We start from the raw sequence: 19,340 nt of genomic DNA on the forward strand, positions 1-19,340 counted from the left end.
CCCTTTCTTGATCTTCTCTATAGTTATCTGCATGACAGGTCACATGTAGTCATGGGTAGCAAAGAAATTGTTAGCAATAGGAAATACATTACAGCTGGTGTTCCCCAAGGATCCGTGTTGTCACCGCTGTTATTCAATTTAGTTATGAACGACTTTCCCTCGATAATCAGAAATGTATCAATATGCAGAGGATACGGTCCTACTCACACGCCACATACGTTATGAGGAAGCTATTAACGCTCTACAGAATGCAGTTCATAAGGCCATGCAATGGTTTGAAGAAAACTGTGTATTTATTAATGCTAGGAAAAGCAAACTCGTGTGCTTTCGAAGCCCATTAAAAACTCAAAACATAAACTTGCCAATATTTTTACATGATGAACATTGGAATGCATGTAAATGTACAGCTATAGAATATGGGGAGACATTCACATACCTGGGTATAACGCTCCACAGCGGCATGTCCTGGCAATGTCATATGGCGTATTTATGTGGTCAACTAAGGAGTGTTGCATATCTACTCTTTAACATAAAGGGTTTAGTACCTGTACCAATCAAGAAAATGATAGTTCACGCACTAGCGTACAGTGTGCTGAGGTATGGCATAACAATGCTCGCTTTTTGCTCAGAGAGCTGGAAAAATCAGATTGATAAATTACTTTAAAATATTTTAAAGAATGTTGCTTATACATTCCGATGCTGCCCTACATTCCAATAATACATTTCATGAATTGGGCATTTGTACTTTCGAGACTTCGTTTATCAGGACGGTTATTATTCGACATAATTGGAATGATGAAATTAAAGAGGCATACGTTGCTCCTCGATTGTTGAGGAAAAAAAAAACGTTTTAAAGTACCCTATTCTGCTATAAAGTATGGAGAGTCAAGTAGAATTGTATACATTCCAAAATATTTAATAATTTGCCTGATTAATTATTTTCTGCAGCTATATGGAGTAAGGATAGTAGTTTTATCAGCTGTATAAACTTGGGCATGTAGCAGCACCAGCTACGCGCAGAACTGTTGTCGACGCCGTTGGCGTTTTGCCCGCGTTCGCACCGAATGCGCACGGCGTTGGTGACTGTTGCCGGTGCCTCTGGCGGCGGCTCGGAGGTTTTCGACGAGATCAGAACGGGACTCTCGTCGAGTAGCGTAGGAAGTTTTTACCACCTTCTCGCCTCGCAACGTTTTATATAAATACGAATTTGTTGCTGCAGCCAAACGTCACCTCCCCTCCCTCCCTCCCGTTCCCCCACGGCCTTTCGCGCGACGGAATAAGTCGCGTTTGGTCTCCGCCGTGCGTTCGCTCCCCGTGAAAGCGCGCGTCCCTCGCTCGTTTTCACTCGCACTAACAGCATACGGCGCGCGGCGACGATTTCATCTCTGTTGGACTTTATAATGAACCTCACGGCGACGGCGACGGTTACGCCGACGGTAGAAATCCGCTTGAAGTGTCCATATAATTGCTACAGCAATAAAAATGGAGCTGGGCAGGCCATGTAATGCGTAGGATGGATAACCGGTGGACCATTAGGAGGAGGAGGAGAGAAAGAGAAGGCAGGGATGTTAATAAGAAATGCGTCTGGTTGGCTACCCTACTCTGGGGGACGGGAAAAAGGGAATAGAAAGATGATATAGAGAGAGGAGGGGGGGGGGGTAGGAAGGACACACCATTAGAGTTACAGAATGGATACCAAGAGAAGGGGAGCGCAGTCGAGGACGGCAGAAAACTAGGTGGGGTGATGAAATGAGGAAATTTGCAGGCGCAAGTTGGAATCAGCTAGCGAAAGACAGGGATAACTGGAGATCGCAAGAAGATACCTTCGTCCTGCAGTGGACATAAAAACTGGCTGATGAAGAAGATGATGATGATGATGATGATGATGATGATTAGTGTGACAATAGCCTCCCCTCTTCCTCGGCGCCTTCGTGCGGCGAAGTGGAACGAGACTCTCATTTGCTGTGCACAGGAAGGCGACTCGTACCAGCCGTTACTTAAACTTTAAGGCGTCACTCGGTTTGCCACAAACAATCCGTCGTTTCATCTTACGCGCCGCGGGCCACACGCATCTGCTGAAGTGACGACGAAATGTAGAACGAACTGAATGCAACTCGTCACGAATTATCCACAAACGGGTACCCCAAGAAGTTCATCAACACAATGGAAGCTCGTGTCCTCCATCCCAAGCCGTCTCTAGGCAAGTCGTTTAGAAAACGCGCTAGCGTTCCATTTGTGCCTGGCGTCAGCGAAGCTCTTAGCCGCGTATTCTCAAGATACGATTTTAGAATAGCACACATGCCATCCAGCAAGCTGAGAAATCATCTTGGTAATGTAAAGAACGGGCTAGAAAGCAAGAACTACCCCGGTTTTGTCTACCAGGTACCGTGCGCAGACTGCAGCTGCAGTTATAACGGCGAAACAGCCAAGTTCACAGGAAGATTAAAGGAGCATCAAAGGGACGTCCCCGCCCCCCCCCCCCCCCAAAAAAAAAAGAGAGAAAAAAAATGACACCATCTTCCCTTAGGAGAACCCTGAGTAGTATGCGAAGCAGCCATGCGGTCGACTCAAGGTACTTTTATCAGCTGTATAAACTTGGACATGCAGCAGCACCAGCAACGCGCAGAACTGTTGTCGACGCCGTCGGCGTTTTGCCCGCGGTCGCACCGAACGCGTGCGGCGTTGGTGACTGTTGCCGGTGCCTCTGGGGCGCCTACCGTCGCGCCTCTAACCTAAGCTGCTTCGCATTATCGCGCGCGGAGCCGCAGGTGTTGCCATTCATTGCGCAATCCGGAGAGGAGAGGAGGAATGCCGAGAGGAGAGGAGATGAGACAAGGAGTGGAGAGGAGGGGGTGGAGGATGCGCATGCGCAGTAGGGGTGTGGACGCCGCACGGCGGAGGGAGGGAGGGACGATAAGCTGCTTCGCATCTAAAAAGCATCGAAAGCCTTTGCCGAACACGCCGGTAGTCGCAGTCACCACGTCGATTGGGAAAACGCTGCTATAATAGCTAAGGAAGAGAATCTGATGACACGACTTCTATTGGAATCTTTATTTATTCAAACGACGGACAAACAGTGTCAACAGGACTGATGAAAATCTACCTGCTAGCTACACTCATTCCCTACTTCACATTTTGGCCTAAAAGCGACTTCCTGCTCTTGCCCGTTTTTTAGTGTGATCAAGGAAACCGTACTGGTCCCGGAACGTCTCTGCGTGTGATTTTCACCTTGACTTGGTCAATGACCGACATTCGTGTCGTGCACCGATTCGGACGCAAGCACTCCGACGCTGATGCGCTGTCCCGCTCACCGCTATAGCGTCTGACGGGGCTTTCTTTTCCCGCCAAGTCCCCTTGTCGCTTTGTCAACACTTGACGGTCGCAGACATGTCTCCGCGGCGACGCAAGGATGCCTGTATTTGTCCACTCCTTGATCTCGCGACCGATCCCTCAAGCTTATCCCGCCTCCCAGCACTCTCCCTCGTCGAGCTTCCCATTTCGTCGTTATAGACCACCTCCTGTACACGGCCGCGATCACTTGTCTCAAGGTCGGAAGTGGCTGCTTATGATACCCCGCCACATAGTGCGAAAGCTTGCGCTGCTTTTGACACCGACCCACAAAGCGCTCACGCCGGCGTGCTCAAGAGGTATCATATGCGTATACAACACTGCCGCGCAAGCGACCGTCAGCTTCTCGCCCTTTGTGGTTCGTATCAAGAAACCATCGAGAAATAAAACTTTCAGGCCGGGGCGGGATTCGAACCCGCGAGCCCACGGTCCCAAGGCGACCGTCGTAACCACTCCATGTTTGTCGCATCAAACGCTATTATGACACAATCGTACTGTAACTACACATTAAGTCAACATGGCTCCGCATATACTCGCGGGCAATGTATATAGGTGAAGAAGATTCAAGACGAAGTATTTGTGGTATAACCACGAGGCTGAAGTTAGCGCCTGCTCAAGTTTTGGCTACGCGATGCTTGCCGTTTCCAATTTCCCTGGGTGTAAATATAAACCACTCCACAAGTGTTACTATTTAGTGCCCCTTTAAAGCGGATTATTGCTGGCAGAGAGCAAACAACAGTTTTGCCGCACCCAGGCTACGTGCAAGAGACTGCAGTGCCCACTGAGAAGAAGTTTTCGTGCGAGTCTGTTATTCAACTTAAGGCGCTCAACCAGTGACAATATCTGATGAAAATCCGGATATTGAGTGTTCCCCTCTTTGTGTGGTTACGTTCGGTTAAAAGCAATATGTTCTGCGCGAAATGGAAGTAGGGGATTTTATCCTGTACAGTTCTCACAAGTGCGTCAGAATGGTGTACGCACAAAATCCGCATAATTGGCCTCAGAAACTTTGCAGGCTCAATGGGATAGCAAACTTGTGGCATTGGAGTGGATACTTCGGTTTTGGCAGCAATAGAGCAGTGAGCGTTCCCAAAGATTGAAAAAAAAATGAAACTCCAGAAAAATGGTTCATATTTATTATTCCAGCAATGGAAAATAATTACACCTAAATACGTGCATGCGATCATTGCGCAGAGAACGTGAGGGCAATGGAATGAACACCTTGTACTCTTCTAGGAAAAACAGCTAATCTGATAACTGAGAAAAAGGCCACTCAGTGTCTGAGTCACTCTCGCTGGACACGCTTGCATTAGAATCCATCGCGGCTGTTTCCGCATTCAAATTTGATTGTAAGCAGACGAGTTTTGGAACACGTTTGCTTGTGAGCCCGTTACGAAGCTTATTATGAACATTTCCAAACAAAAATCGGTTTCGTGCACAACCGGCAGATGGCGTAGGTACCCGTAGCAGGCTAGAAGCTATAAGTGTCAGTAGCTGATTAGCGCACAAGCCATGCCACCAGGTTGACGGTTCACGTGCTTCAAGGAGTCCCAGACGCCAGTCCTGGACGAAAACCCCGAGGGTGTCCTGCATTTCGCTACGTTTGAAAGCTACGCTACGTTTTCAAAACGAGGCTGAAAGCATATAATGAAGACACGTGAAAACTCTGCTGCGTGGGTTTTTAGATGCGAAGCATCTTAAGGTCGGGGCTATGTCACTCCCTCCCTCCCTCCGCCGTGCGGCGTCCACACCCTTACTGCGCATGCGCATTCTCCTCCCCCTCCTCTGCTCTTCTTGTCTCCTCTTCTCTCCTCTCGGCATTCCTCCTCTCCACTCCGATGCTCTTCGGATTGCGCAACAAATGGCAACACCTGCGGCTCCGCGCGCGATAATGCGAAGCAGCTTAGGTTAAAGGCGCGACGACGGTAGGCGCCCCAGAGGCACCGGCAACAGTCACCAACGCCGCGCGCGTTCGGTGCGAACGCGGGCAAAACGCCGACGGCGTCGACAACAGTTCTGCGCGTTGCTGGTGCTGCTGCATGTCCAAGTTTATACAGCTGATAAAACTACCTTGAGTCGACCCCACCATGGCTGCTTCGCATACTACTCAGGGTTCCCCTAAGGGAAGATGGTGTGACTTTTTTTGTCGTCGACGTCGTCATCGTCGTACATCAGAAAATGGCAAGTGTAACTATATGTGGAAATTTTTGCGTTTTTTTCCCCCAACTTCTCATGTGCTGAAAAAAAAACGAGAAGATTTTTCCCCCAATCTTTCCGGGTTTTCTCCCGGCCCTTAGGTGCACTATACTATACACGATATATTGTAATCATTATAGATACGTAGGCGCACGTATGGTAGATGTGTGCCTATCGTCGGTCGTCGATAATCTGCTGCTCGGCGAAGCGTGTCGGCTTTTAAACATTTAAAAAAATGCATTGGCGTTCCAGTTACTTTCTTAACAAAACGTATTTTCATGCACTGAAGCACAAAAAGTAACTGGAACGCCAATGCATTTCTCCGCGAAGTTCGGCAATTAATATCTCGAAACTTGTGCCACCTGAGAATTCGTTCCAAGTGGATCCTCCTTGCGAAATCAACGGCTAGAATTTGTATATTGCAATATTAACTAGTTAAAAACCTAATTAGGGATTTCTTGTTAAATAGTCGATTATGCATTTCAGTGTTTTTGCGCAAGTAATGTCCGCCTCTTCGACTAGACCAGCTCATGAACTACAATTGTGCCATCTACCACAGGCAACATTGAAAAAAAAATGTTGAAAGTGTTCGCTGAAGCACCCGGTATATATGAATGTAAACCATAGCTATCCCTTTGCTACAACCATCTCAATACAGCTCAGTGTACCGGAGAGCATTGCGCAATTCGCTACGCTCGAAGAACGCCTAAGCAACCACACGACGTCTCCTCCTGTCACGTGAAACTATAAGCCCTACAGCTTATACAGCTAATCACGCCGAATGCGTCTATACTTAGACGACACACCTCTTTACACCGCCGTGCGCCAAGTTTTGATCTTCATACCGTTATAGCATTAAAATCGTTACGAGGACGTACATTTTGATAGAGGTATCACTGTCGCCCCAACCGCGCCTTATAGTACGCTGGTTCCGGGACCGGCACACTCATTCTGCTGAGGACATGCCAGCATACATCGCTGTTGCTCAATATACGTGCTACGTAAAAGTGTTTTTCCGAACGTGAAAGAAGCCCGCGAATACACGAAAAATGGCCGCGCGACTGGACGGTCGAGGCACCTTGCGTGTATTCGCGGACTTCTTTCACGCTCAGGAAAACACTTTTATGTAGCACGTACTGAGCAACAGACAGCTATATCGCGAGTTTCTCACGTTCCTCTACAATTTTCTCATTGACGCTTTTAATCTAACTATAATGTCCGAGAAGTTGACTAATTAATTAGGACTAATTATGTAATTAGGCGGAATGCACAAAATAATCTGAGTATCTCCAAGCGATGGCAAACATCATTCCCTTGGTTCTGTCCAGCTACGTATCATTTGCATATTTTTAATGTTTGTCCCAAGTTAAGTGAAACACGCAGTATATGGCCCACTGAATCTGTAGTCACATTCACAGCTTTGGTGTAAAACCGGCTCTTTCAAGGCCAAGTGAAGCACGGTTGTTCGTAGTAGGCCTTTCAGCTCAACAGTTATTCCCAGCTTCCCTTCCACAAAGACATCTCTTCGCTGTCTTATGTGCCAGTGCCTTGCCGCCTTGCCGTAGCCACTTACGCGCTTTGCCGTAGTCGCACATCATCATCGTCATTGCCATGCCACCGTCGTCATCGATCATTGTCGTCATGTTCATTTTCGTGGTCGTCATAATGTTGCCGTCATCCTCAGGCCGCCGTTGCTCCTCGCTGCGCTCTCGTATTCGTCGTCCTTGTGGTATTGCCGTCGTCATGATAGCGCAGTCATTTTCGTTGCCATCGTGCCGTTTTTGTCGTGTCACATTAACGAGTTTGCGTCGTGGGACAGCAAAGATGTGTGCGTGTGTGTATGTGTGTACGTGTGTGTATGTGTGTGTGTATGTGCGCGTTTGTGTGTGTTTCTGTGCATGTGTACGTGTGTGTAGTTGTGTGTGTGTGTACGTGTGTGCGCGCGCGTACGTGTGTGTATGTTTGTGTACGTGCGTGCGTGTGTGTGTGTGTGTGTGTGTGTGTGTGTGTGTGTGTGTGTGTGTGTGTGTGTGTGTGTGTGTGTGTGTGTGTGTGTGCGCGCGTACGTGTGTGTACATGTATGTGTGTAGATGCGTGTGTGTGCGTGTTTGTGTGTGTCTTCTTTGTCTGGCCGGGAATTGCAAGTCATTTCTCGGGCTGATTCTCTTCTTTTTTTTCGCGCAAGGTATCGCTGTGTGTTCTTCGTGGGCTCTTAATAAACGCACTCACCTCCTGCACGCAATAGCCGCCGCCGCACACTGACCGTCGGCCGCTGCTGCTCTTCCTCCTCCTCCGTCCCCGCATCTGCGTCATCGAGTCGTGACGGCGCTTCAAGGCCGCGGCAATCGGCTCTACCGCCCTCGGAGAGTGATCCTCGTTACGGCATTCCGTTACACGGAGGGGCGCGCTTGCTCGCATAGAGAGATTGACACAATTATCAAACTGACCAGGCGAGATCGTCCGAGAGATGCTCTTCTTCTTCTTCCTCGCCCGCAGCGTCGAATTTTCCTTGTGCGCAAGCACGCCTTTCGTAAGCAGTGCATGCGCTCGGATGCAAAGTACATCGAGGCCGTTTCTTCTTTTCTTCTCATTCACTGCTCTTAAGCGCGGCCGGCTCTTAGTTAATTTGTTTATCCATTCTGTCACGAATGATGACCCACTGTCGGTGAAGTTTTCGTGTAATATAGTTGATGGACTAAGGAAACCCCAGATGGCAGGGAACGTTTGGACAACGTTTCGATGCCTTCGTCAGGTTGCTGATTAGGAGAAGTCCCTTTGCCGAAGCGTTGGCTGCAGCCTGTGACAGCCCTTGTTCGACAAGGGCTGTCTGTTGATCAGTGTTGATCACTTCAAGTCTCTATCCACCCGTGAACCTCTGTATATTGTTTGGCTTTGATATTCATACCTTCACGAACATACGGTGCGCAGTGAACATGGGAAAAAAATCTTGTTGTCGGCGGCATACATATTTAAGTCAATTCATGGTCCTTATTTGTGAATTGCTAAAAAGAAAGTAGGTTCCCAAGTTCACATGGTTTTTTTTTTTTTTTTTTTGCAAGACTGGTCACACATTTGACATATTGTAAATGTGGGATGCCGTTATTCCGGATACTTAGCTGTCCCTGGCGTGTTGCGATTGGGCAACAGAAATGGAGATCTTCGTTGATCGCACAACGTGCGAGTTACTGAGTAGCTTAGGAGATGCTCAAAAATATCGGTTGGCAGCACAAGCGGAGAGCAATGCAGCAAGCTGTTCGAAGCATTTGGTGTAGTATGTCTTCGAGAACAAGTACTATATATACTCACGCAACGAAACGCGACAGGGGAGTTCTCAAGTAAAAAAAAAAAAAAAGCGAATTAGCTCAAATTGTGATCTAAGCGTAAGCGTCAAAATTACGCCGATGTAACACGAACTCGGGACGGCGGAAACAAACGCACGTTTATTAATTAGCCTTAAACTGGCGCGTTTCATTTTATGCGTGAGATACATGCACTATTTTGCTCAGCACTGTAACAGAGACATTTATACTACGTGCCCGGTGTGGCGTCCCCCCCTTATCCCCCCCTCCCCCCCCCCCCCCCCTGGCTACACCACTGTATTGGCGTTGCGGTCGTGAATATCTAATGGCACGAGAACGCTGCACAGGAAAAAGCACTAAACATGTACTCTTCTTGTTTTCTTGTTTTTGATTGATTTATTTATTCGCGTGCATCGCTGCCCCATGGCGTAATATGGGAAGAAAATTATGTGTAAGCCCGAAGACCAGCTTTCTGCAGATACTGCAACAGCGACTGATGAAACACGATGTCCATGCGTGATCGCTCACAGTCTCGGCATATTATATACCCCGGAGTGCATTATCGCGCACCGCCTTTGTCCCGAGTCCATGTCTCAGAATCTTCACCTTCCAACCAAGAGTCTACGGTTAAAAGGTCGAAAAAAAAAATAAATAAAGTTTCAGGGGCGAGATTTTCGCGACGTTTAAAACTCGAAGCTCAACCATCTCGTCTGCCGGCGTGGCCTGGGTCAAAAACTGCGCGAGTTCACACGGCGCGCCGTAAACCGCAGTCTCACCTTTCTTACGCCTTTTTTTTTTTTCTTTCACATCCTTCGCGCCGTTTTCCCGTTCAGCTAGGGTCAATCTCAGCCAGTGGGAGCGCCGCGCGAGCTTTGCCCGAAGCGGTATTATAAGAAAGCGCAGTTGTACCCACACTTCGGCATAACGGGGTATCACCGCTCGGTTCTTTCGCTCTATAGCCCTGTTTTTTCCCCGCCTTTCTCGAGGCCATTCACTTTGACCGTTGATGGGGCTTTGATGGCAGCGTCGGCGCCCCGACGCCGCTCGTCACCGCAGCCATGCATGCCTCCTCCTTTTTGGCGCCGTTCGGTTGAATTTATTTTCTTTCTCGAGGAAAAAAAAGTGAATTGCGCGATCAGCGCGCGGGGCCGGCAATGTGAGAAAAAAAAAACTTTTCTTTTCGGCCTCGTTGAACTTGAGGCCGACCGCGAGCACCGTTATCATTCTCCTTGTTTCTCGTGGGTATTCTTTCTTTTTTTTTCCCTTTGTCTTTTTTTTTTTTTAGTTTTTGGGAAACATTTCTTTTCTGTGCTTTTTTTTTTTTCTTTCGGTAGAGAGCACACATTGGAAAGGTCGGCGCGATTTCAGCCATCGTGAGAGACCAAGAGTGTTTGCTTTGAAAGTCGTGACTCGCACTAGTTTCACGCTCACTTCGTAGTTATATTTTATGTTAAAGAAAAAAAAAACAAAGAAAAAGGAGAAGAAGATCGCCGCAGAGGTCGGGTCGCGAGACAGTGGGAGAAACCGGACGTGAACGTGAGAGCGCGACGTGTTCGCATTCGATATATTAAGGCGGAAGCCTTAGATGGTTCAGGGGTCCAAAATTGACCGTCCGGCGTTATGGCACCAAAATTCAATGGCACCAAAATTGATGGCACCAAAATTGATGGCACCAAAATTGATGGCACAAAAATTGATTGTGCACCATTGTGCGCCATTGAACCCTCGACCTTTGGTGTTAGTTAGTGCGAAGTTAATTAGGGCACAGTTCATTAAGGTAGAGTTCATTAAGGCACTCGAACCATGACCTTTGGTGGGCCGGCGTCGTAACTACAACAATTGGTGTTAATTATGGCGAAGTTAATCAAGGCACAATTTATTAAGGTAGAGTTAATTAAGGCACTCGAACCCATCTTTGGCGGGAAAAAACAATAAGAAGATCAAGTAATTTAATTAACGTCTCGTGGGCGCGCAGGCTTTCGCCTTCATCGTCGTTAGCATATTCTAAAATGACTGTCAACGTTTTAAATGGTATTTAGGAGATGTTGAGCCTTTAATTGGCACCGGCTACTACTTTTCACATAGATACATGAAAAAAAAAAAAACAATTAACCTAAACGCATCAAAACTAAGTCGACTCCAAATCACAATAACTCAAAGTCCAGTCACATAAGTGCACTAATACCGCACTTAAACTGAAAGTCAACTCAGAAACACAGCAACGCAAAGTTCAGTCCCATAGGTGCCCTAAAGTAAACACAAAGTCCGGTCATGTAACTGCACTAAAATCAGGGCATATAAGAAAGCACGGATTAGATTCAAATGAATGTACATGAACCCAGCCGTTGAATTGACCAAAATCGGGTAAAATTAAAAAAAAAAATCCCATACAGGGAGCTTATCACAGATAAACACACTTTTCTATAGTTTCCGAGAATATTGCTCGCTTCTAGAAATCTTTGGAGGGCCATTAACGCTCGTCCTTGCAATGAATATGTTGGCCAAGGACCTAAGATCTTTCTTAGGCTGAAGGGCCTGCAGTCTAATGCCACTAAATCACGTGCTAAACGTTGTCTGTGTGTGTCGCGTCGCGGACATTCTAACAGAAGATTTACATCCTCATCTGCGTGACCACAAGTGAATTCTGCACTATCAGCGTTTGATTTTTTTTTTAGAAAATGTTTTGTGTACGCGGTACCGAGCCGCACACGGTGAATGAGTCTTTAGAAGGCTCTGGTTGTATTTAATGTGGACGGGATTTGGAACTGAAGGGCAGGGTCAATGTGAAATAAATCTGAAGATTTCGAGTTCTGATCAAACCATGTCGCTTTGCAACCACGGGCTGAGATATGTCTTAGTATGTACCACAATTCGCCTTACGTTAGAGAGAGACCTTATGTGGCGCTATTAATATTGATTGATTGATTGATTGATTGATTGATTCATTATTCATTCATTCACTCTCTCTCTCTCTTTCCTTCTTTTTCTAAAAAAAGCGTGAATTAGTACAACAAATTTTAAAACGGTTCGCTACCCTTCTTCGGCAAAGTATGTTGTGAAATGTGAGAACATTTTCTGCATTACACGCAATGCATGCGCGTACTTGTATATTTCGCGCTTTATTATAAACAAATAACCTGATTGCTGTGGCATAGTCGCACAGGGAGCGCTATCTTGATCGCCACGAACCATAAACATTATTTCGCGGGCCTGTGATAGCGCCTTGAATAGAAGTCCTCACCAAGGACATGTACCTTGTTTCAATTTTCCCGGGGCGTTGCACAGTGTGTCGACTGATCGAGTGAGAAAGCTAAGAGTGCTAGCTGCAGCCACACTCTGAAAAAAAAATAATAATGGCCTTTGAACTTCTTGGTGTCATGCGAATGCAACGGTCTTTACGCCCATCTTGAACATAAGACACTACAGTATACTTAAAACCCTGAAGGCAATCAGATACGTAAAAGTACGCCGCCACAGTAGCAATTCAAAGTGAAAAAAAAAATGGCCAATTTTTAGAGAGCTGTTTGTAGGCGCTGTGCTTTGATCTATAATTAGTCCCTCCACTCAAACAATTGCAACCATGAGGATGCAACTCCGAAACAATTAAGTTTCATACGTGTTCTACTTATAAGCGCGAGGGCAATTAGAGAATCAATAAAGAAGAGCAGTTATTATTCATTCATTCGTCAATCCCATAGACTGACGCGTTGTGCCGCCCAAAACTTGCGAAAAATGGCGTGACCTGTACATGAGCAGGAATCCTGGGGTCGCTACTTCTCAACAGGCGCCAGTTGCGTGCAGGCGTGATGTATTGATGTTTCATCTGTCTAAAATCAGGTGTTACGTCACCTTGGATGGTGTCGAAATAGACCAAAGGCATTCAGCGAGTCCGGTGAACGTCATACCTGCAGCTGCCTCTAAGCATCTGCGATCTTGAAGAAGTGCGCATGCGGTGAACGACAGCTAGCTCCTTGATCGAAAAACTCAGGATTTGAACGGCAGAGAACTAAACCGTGTGTCGCAGCTAACGTTAGCCAAGCTCTTCACCGCCAACAAAAAAATCTCGCAGTTTCGCCCGAAAGGCGAAGCATCGATTCATCGATTGCGATAGCAAATTTGTAGACAGCGCTATACGAAGAAAGGATAGTAGTTTTGTCGGCCGTATAAACTTTTAAAAATTCGCATACTAACTGACAAGCATAGTGTCACAAGCGCACAAGGATCACATGAACGCATCTCACTCGATGACCGCGCACACTCGCTGTCAAAGCGTTGGAGTGAGGAAGCGCGGCGGCAGCCGCGCCCGAATTGACCTTCGTGCTGCCTAACGCTTCAACGCGAACTAAGCGGCGAGGACACAGTGCACACGAAGCTATCAACACTCGGCACACTCAGTCTCCATCGCAGATCGCTTTCAAGATAGGGCCCGCGTGGCCGCGCCTTACTCAGCCGCCGCAAGAGTAGAGAATCCCTGCCCTTCCCCTTCCCCCGGGCGCTGCAGAAGACGGTGCCCTTCGTCCCCGCTTTCCTCCCTTGCGCGCGCGAGATTGAGCCGCCATCGTTGGCTCACCCTGTATGTGCACTTTCATTGACACGTACAGCATACGGCGCGCGGCGACGCCGCCGCCGACGGCGACGACGACGGCAGAAAAGCGCCTGGAAGAACCATAATTGGGCCAAACATTAAAAATATGAAAATGCTACGTAGCTGGGCACAACTAAGGTAATGTTGTTTGCCATCGCTCGGAGATACTCAGTAGACACAACGTACATAACACAGCGCACACGAAGATATCAGCACTCGAAGCACTCTGTCCGCATCGCAGATCGCTTTCAAGATATAGGGCGCGCGCGGCTGCGCCAGACGCAGCCACCGCCGGATACGGTTGATCACGGTTGACAGTGGTTCGCAGCAAGAGGAGGCAGCGTCATCGGCCAAGTCTACGGACGCGAGGTCTATACCAAATATGACACAGTTCGATTACGTCACAAGCATCGGCCAGTGCTCATCTTCCATGAAGCAGCGGCATCATCCAAATACACCATCACATCATAGTATCGCCTCTTCGTCGTCTCATGCTGGTCTCAGTTAACATTTCGGTGTTGCAACCTGGCTTCTCTGTTTCACAATTCTTTCGGGGTGTTCCTCGCACTTATACCAAACACAGCAGCATACCATGACGAAATGGCAGGTTATTACTAGCAAATGCTTCCGCATCATTTAGATAATTTTTGTAGAAGAGAGCACAACGACTGCTAATTGTCTTTCTGCAAGTCATGGGCCTTTTCGACAGCTGGTGACACACCCCTGGGCCGCGATTTTGTAGCGATGACTCATTCTATACTATAGTCTTATCATGCACCGCTCACGGCCGGCTTATCCCGTTGATAACGCGTGCGGACCGTCGCTCCGAACACTGACAAAGCGCGATAAGCGCGAAGAGGCATTTTTATCGGAAAGGCATCGCTACAAAATACCGGCTCTGATCTCAACTCATAGGAGGATCAGGCGGAACACTTGCGGGCAATGTATACCAGGTATGCCCGCCTGCTTCAACATCCATCATCACCACCACAGGAGATTCTGCGCGCCATGTTTTTTTTTTTCGGTCTAAGCATGCATAATCACTTCGTATATACGTCACACAAGATGGCGAGATTTCATGGTTTTAGTGACGTCGCGTTACAACAGGCGAAGTGGGCGTAGCCTGAAATATTTTTGATCAATCGGGGAGGGCTGATTGCAAAGATGGAATAAAGACAGTTTGGAACATCGTTCCGTTATATCGGCCCAGCTTGACTTTAGAAGCACTGCTTGTATATTGGACTAGTCTATGCGCAGGGAGAACCATAAGAGATTGAGAAAACCGTGGCGCTTTCATGAGACGTATTCTACAAATTGGCTCTTGTAAAACGGACCACAGCGGAGACTATACATGCAGATTGAAATGGCCGGGTACGAAGGCTACGCGATGCCTCAATGGCAAAACACCGAGTCCAGCGGTACGATGTCCGCGTGTGTCTTCAGGTCACTCAGAAATGTGACCCGCCATGCCTTTTCTTTTTTTCTTCTTCTTCTTTGCCTTTTCACCAGACACTTCGCCATGACGTGTGTCGCGCGCGACCGTCGCGTGCTTCCATTCGGATAGTGTCGCTAACGGTTCACCGCTCCATTAAGTCCCAGTCAGAGCAGGCGTCAAGAAAAAGAAACAAAAAACGAAAGAATCTCCAGAAACAGTACAAAAAATAGTCAAGACTAAGAAACCCAGAGTGGAGTACAGCATATGGTGGCGGGGGAGGTCTCCTGATATATGGGTCACGGGAGACATTGGCCCCTTAAATTAGGTTTTTTTACGCCGTTTCCCGCGCACTCGCGCGCGCGGACGGACCCGCTAGTCTAGCGTGAGGCGCTGCATGCCGCACAACCAGCGCCAAGCGCTCGCTGTGAGCGACGGGCGAGAAGGCGTGCCGCCAGCTTCAGCCGTCACGTGACCGGGAAGGTTCTTCCACACCGGCTAGCGGCAACAGCTAGCGCTCGCACAACGCGCCGCCAGACCGGAACGTGGTCCAGCAGCTGCTGGCAGCAGGGCCGTGGTAGTAGTCCTCACCCACCGCCTCCTTACCGCATCCCGTCCGACCGCTCTTGCCGCTCCGTTGCAGACGAACCGAGCGCAGCATCGCCGGCGCTTCAGTCAGTCGCCGCCAAGCGCGGATAACGCCGGCAGTGCCTTCTTCTGCTGTCCGCGATTCCTCTCTCAAACGAGCATCTTCGGGCTGCTTGAGACGCAGCTGATCCGTCTACGCGGGAGAAGGCTCCGGAGCGGTTGCTCGATACGACTGCGGTTAGATCACACAGCTCGGTTGGTTATAATCCTCTCGGCCGAGTTGACTGTGCTCGTCTGGGTCCGCAAGGACCGTCTACAAGTTATCGTCCGGTGTCATCGTCTGGAAGCGGCAAGACGTCGTCTGCTCGCACCGGCGTGTCGTCTGCTCCAGTCGCCGGCGACCCGCTTCTCAGCGAGTCCTTGGCCCAGTGAACTTCGACTGGTTCTCTCGTCGTCTTTCAAAAAATTGCCGATTTGTGCCTTCTTCTCGTCTAACGTGCGGTGCGACGATCTTCGGTGATTCGGTGTGCTCTAGCGGGCTGGTGGTATCCTCCGATTGGGATTAAGGACGGTGCCGTTTCTCCGTGATTGGGATTAGGACGGTGCGGGATTTCTGTGTGGCCGATTTGTTTGCGCTCGTCAACGGCGGACGGACGAACCCCGGCTTGACCACCAAGGATTTCGTTTGTTTGCGCCATCTTCGCACAACTTTGAGACGACGATGACGAGTCGGTTCGTCTACGGGCGACCGCTACATTGAAAGGTAGGTGATGCGTGATTGTTTCTCTGTGAGTGGCATTCGCCGGGAAACGGTCCCCGTTTCTTACTATTTTCGGTCGTCCTGTAGCTCATCGCGTCGCTCCTTTGTGTTCGGCTGCGCCAGATATTTATATCGCGCGTGAGCGTACACTTTGTGTGAGCGAAGCTGTTTGAACAAAGTAAGACGTCAGTATAACCATGACATGAAAGTGCAGGCTAGCGTTCCTCTGACGGTGGTGGATGAGTTTTTAGCTTTGAAGACAAGTCTGCGTAACAAGTGCGCGTTTGATTCAGACGTGACTCGCTAATCGCCTGCAACGTCTATAGCACAACATTTTAGACATATTTCTCATTATTTTTTGGACCACTGGTTAGAGACAGGTAATGTAAATTTTGCATGTAGTCGTAGCCGACGGCATAACTACACCAAGGAACTTTTGCATTAGTAGCCATTTTAGTGCTGTTGCTTTAGAGTGGAATCAACTTCACAGAGGAATATCAGGCTGGACGTCTACGATACTATCCGCGCGATCAATCAGTGTTGTCTTTTGTGTGATTGCGATGCGTCAATTACCGCAAATATCCCAGCGCTCACGTCCATATACGGCAGAAAAATGAGATGATATGTCCCTTGTATATAAGTGAGCTCACGTCGCTGTGTTATGCGACTTTAATTTTTTTGTTGGCCTAATATTTTATGAGATAGCAAGAAGGGGAAGAGTGTGTGAGTAAGTGAGTGAATAAACTTTACTTGAGAGACCAAGCTGTTGGTGCCCGCAGGTGGACGGCCACCCTGAGTGAGGTAGCCGTGGGTTTGTCCCACGGCAGCCACGCCAGCCGTAGCTGGTCCTCAGGACTTGGGCGTGTCAGCGGAGCCTCCCACTGGCTTCTGTTGATGCTTGGATGGTCGTTGTGCGTGGGTTCTTGTTGTATTACCAGACCATGTGTGTAGAGGGTGTTTGGAGTATTGCATAATTTGCATTCTCTTGTATGCGTTGAGCGATACATCGCGTGTAGTAGAGTGCGTTGTCTTGATTTCTCGCTTCAAGAAATCATTCAACCGTTCTCATTGTTTCTTGATTGCTATTTCTCTCAAAAGCTGCCGAGGAAAAGCTTGGAGGACTTTAGGTATAACGTAGTAATGATTCCGCTGCGCAACTTTGTAGGCATTGTTTCGGTTTCTTGTCGTGCGATATGCGCAACGTGGTCAAAGATGTTAGCACTGAAGAGAACAGGACGCAGTAGCACTATAAGTGGCACAAAGCAAAAAAAAAATAACTCCCCCGAGTCAGCCAAATAATTTCAACTGATTTAGGTGAAGGCGCGCACCGACTGATGAAGAAGCAGACAATTACTGTAACGACGGCAGCGTCGCCGAGTGGTTGCTCTAACACCAGATTTTATTTTTTATTTTTTGCGCGGAGTTATCAGTGTTTCTGTTGGCTGACTTTTTTTAGAAAACTGGTATAACTTGAATCCAGGCGGCCAGTCCTCATTTTGTCTAACGCTCCGGATTGACTAGTACTATGCAATTCATGGAAATAGGACAGGGCAGTTACTCTAGAACCGACACTCCTCGGCCCAGTGAAAACAATTAGTAGGCATCAACATTGTGACTCGTGACACCACAAAAAGAAGTGCTCCGAGCATAAATAATCTTTTTTTTTGTAACTCATGCCAAGCAGTTGGAGTTTTGCTTTACAGAACAGTCGAGACAGTCGCAGAATTAGCACACGTACGGCGTCAGTGCCTTGACCTTTATCCCGAAGTGTTCACGGCTCACTAAATAAAAGCAACACTTAGTCACTTCGAACTGGTGAAGCGTTCTTTCAAAACATTGTTTTCATTCTTTTGACGGAAATAAATGTTCGTTACTATACTGGATAGAAACGAACCAAAGTTGCTTATTTAGCGCCACGACCTCATCGCCAATAAATCGGTGTGACGTCACAGATTTTCAAAGCATTTTCTCTTATTTGGGCCGCCTTTGGCTCGGGAAAGGGTTCTCAAAACATGCTAGGTTGAATCTTTAGCGCTTTTCGAATCCATTGTAGACCTTAATTTACACACTAAACTGGATCGTAGTATAGATGCAGCCCAAATCCAAGACGCCACGACGCGCCCGACCAATCACACGAAGACGGCGTCGGCCTCCCTCATTTCGTGTTTGCGCCTATCCAGGATTACCAGGGCTCCACTCGCATTGAGGTCTTGTATTTCAGAAACGCAATTTACTATTCCAGCTTCGCTTAGTTTCCTTCTTTAGTGTCCCTTTAAGCACTGATCACGTGACAAGACTGACTAACAGATTCTCGTCATAACGAATCGGGCAACGGGTTACACAAACACGTCGCACCGTACACAACACACGGCGCACCTCGTCACGAAAGGGTCGTCCACGTGCCGAGTACTCTTTTATTTTTGTTTGCGTTTATTTTTTTCGTTATTGTCGCGAGAGGCCGAGGCATTCGCGCAGTGGCCTTACGACACAGTGTGCGGGCGTTATAATACGCGTCGGCTGGTCGTTACTGCGGTCCCGTATTACCGTTCGTTCCCACGATCTACACACAGAAGCAGCTTCTACCCAGGTGCTGCCGCGCGTAACGGCGACCCGCCACGACGTTCCTGCTTTCTGTCTTTCTTTTTTTTTCTCGTCTTTTCGTATACCACTCCTAGACGTCTATCTCACCAGCTCATCAAGACATCTTCTAGACCTCTTTTTCGCGTGCTTAAAAGAAATACTACCGGCGAGGGAGCAGTAATCGAGTACGCAGCAGAGCCCAAGCAGAAACGTTGAAGCGAGCTTAACGCTAGTTCTGCGTGCATATTCAAGGTCTTAGATAAAGGTTGTGAAGGTTAGGGAGCTCTTTACAAAAACAGCGCGCTCACAGACAAGAATTAAGTCGGAGAGGGAAACAAGTCCAGAAGCAGCGCAGGAATACGAATGCGCGCCAAGTACATGAGCTTTCTCACGATTTGAATATCGCGTCGGGGTAATTGCGTCCTATTTATGTAGAAGCGAATGCGATACCCAATGCTGTGGATAATACGAGGGCGTCGGCGCGTCTCTCAAGGAGTCACTTGATGGTTCGTGACCGGCGCGCTAAAGTAGATCTCAGTTAAGTTGGGGCTT

The 19,340-nt window shown here is 48.1% G+C and overlaps 1 protein-coding gene across 2 annotated transcripts in view; it reads left to right on the forward strand.

Annotated features, from left to right (window-relative positions):
- Positions 1-19,340, forward strand: part of LOC119446316 (uncharacterized) — a 519,665-nt gene that overhangs the window by 82,793 nt on the left and 417,532 nt on the right. The window contains exon 1 of one of the 2 annotated variants that reach the window (XM_037710724.2): positions 15,698-16,211. The exons of the other annotated variant lie outside the window; for it this stretch is intronic. The gene's annotated coding sequence lies outside the window, so the exon portion shown is untranslated. Of the gene's footprint in view, positions 1-15,697; positions 16,212-19,340 lie in introns of those variants that run through there. 2 annotated transcript variants of the gene reach the window in all.

Source organism: Dermacentor silvarum, chromosome 3, assembly GCF_013339745.2.
Source record: "Dermacentor silvarum isolate Dsil-2018 chromosome 3, BIME_Dsil_1.4, whole genome shotgun sequence".
NCBI lineage: Eukaryota > Metazoa > Arthropoda > Arachnida > Ixodida > Ixodidae > Dermacentor > Dermacentor silvarum.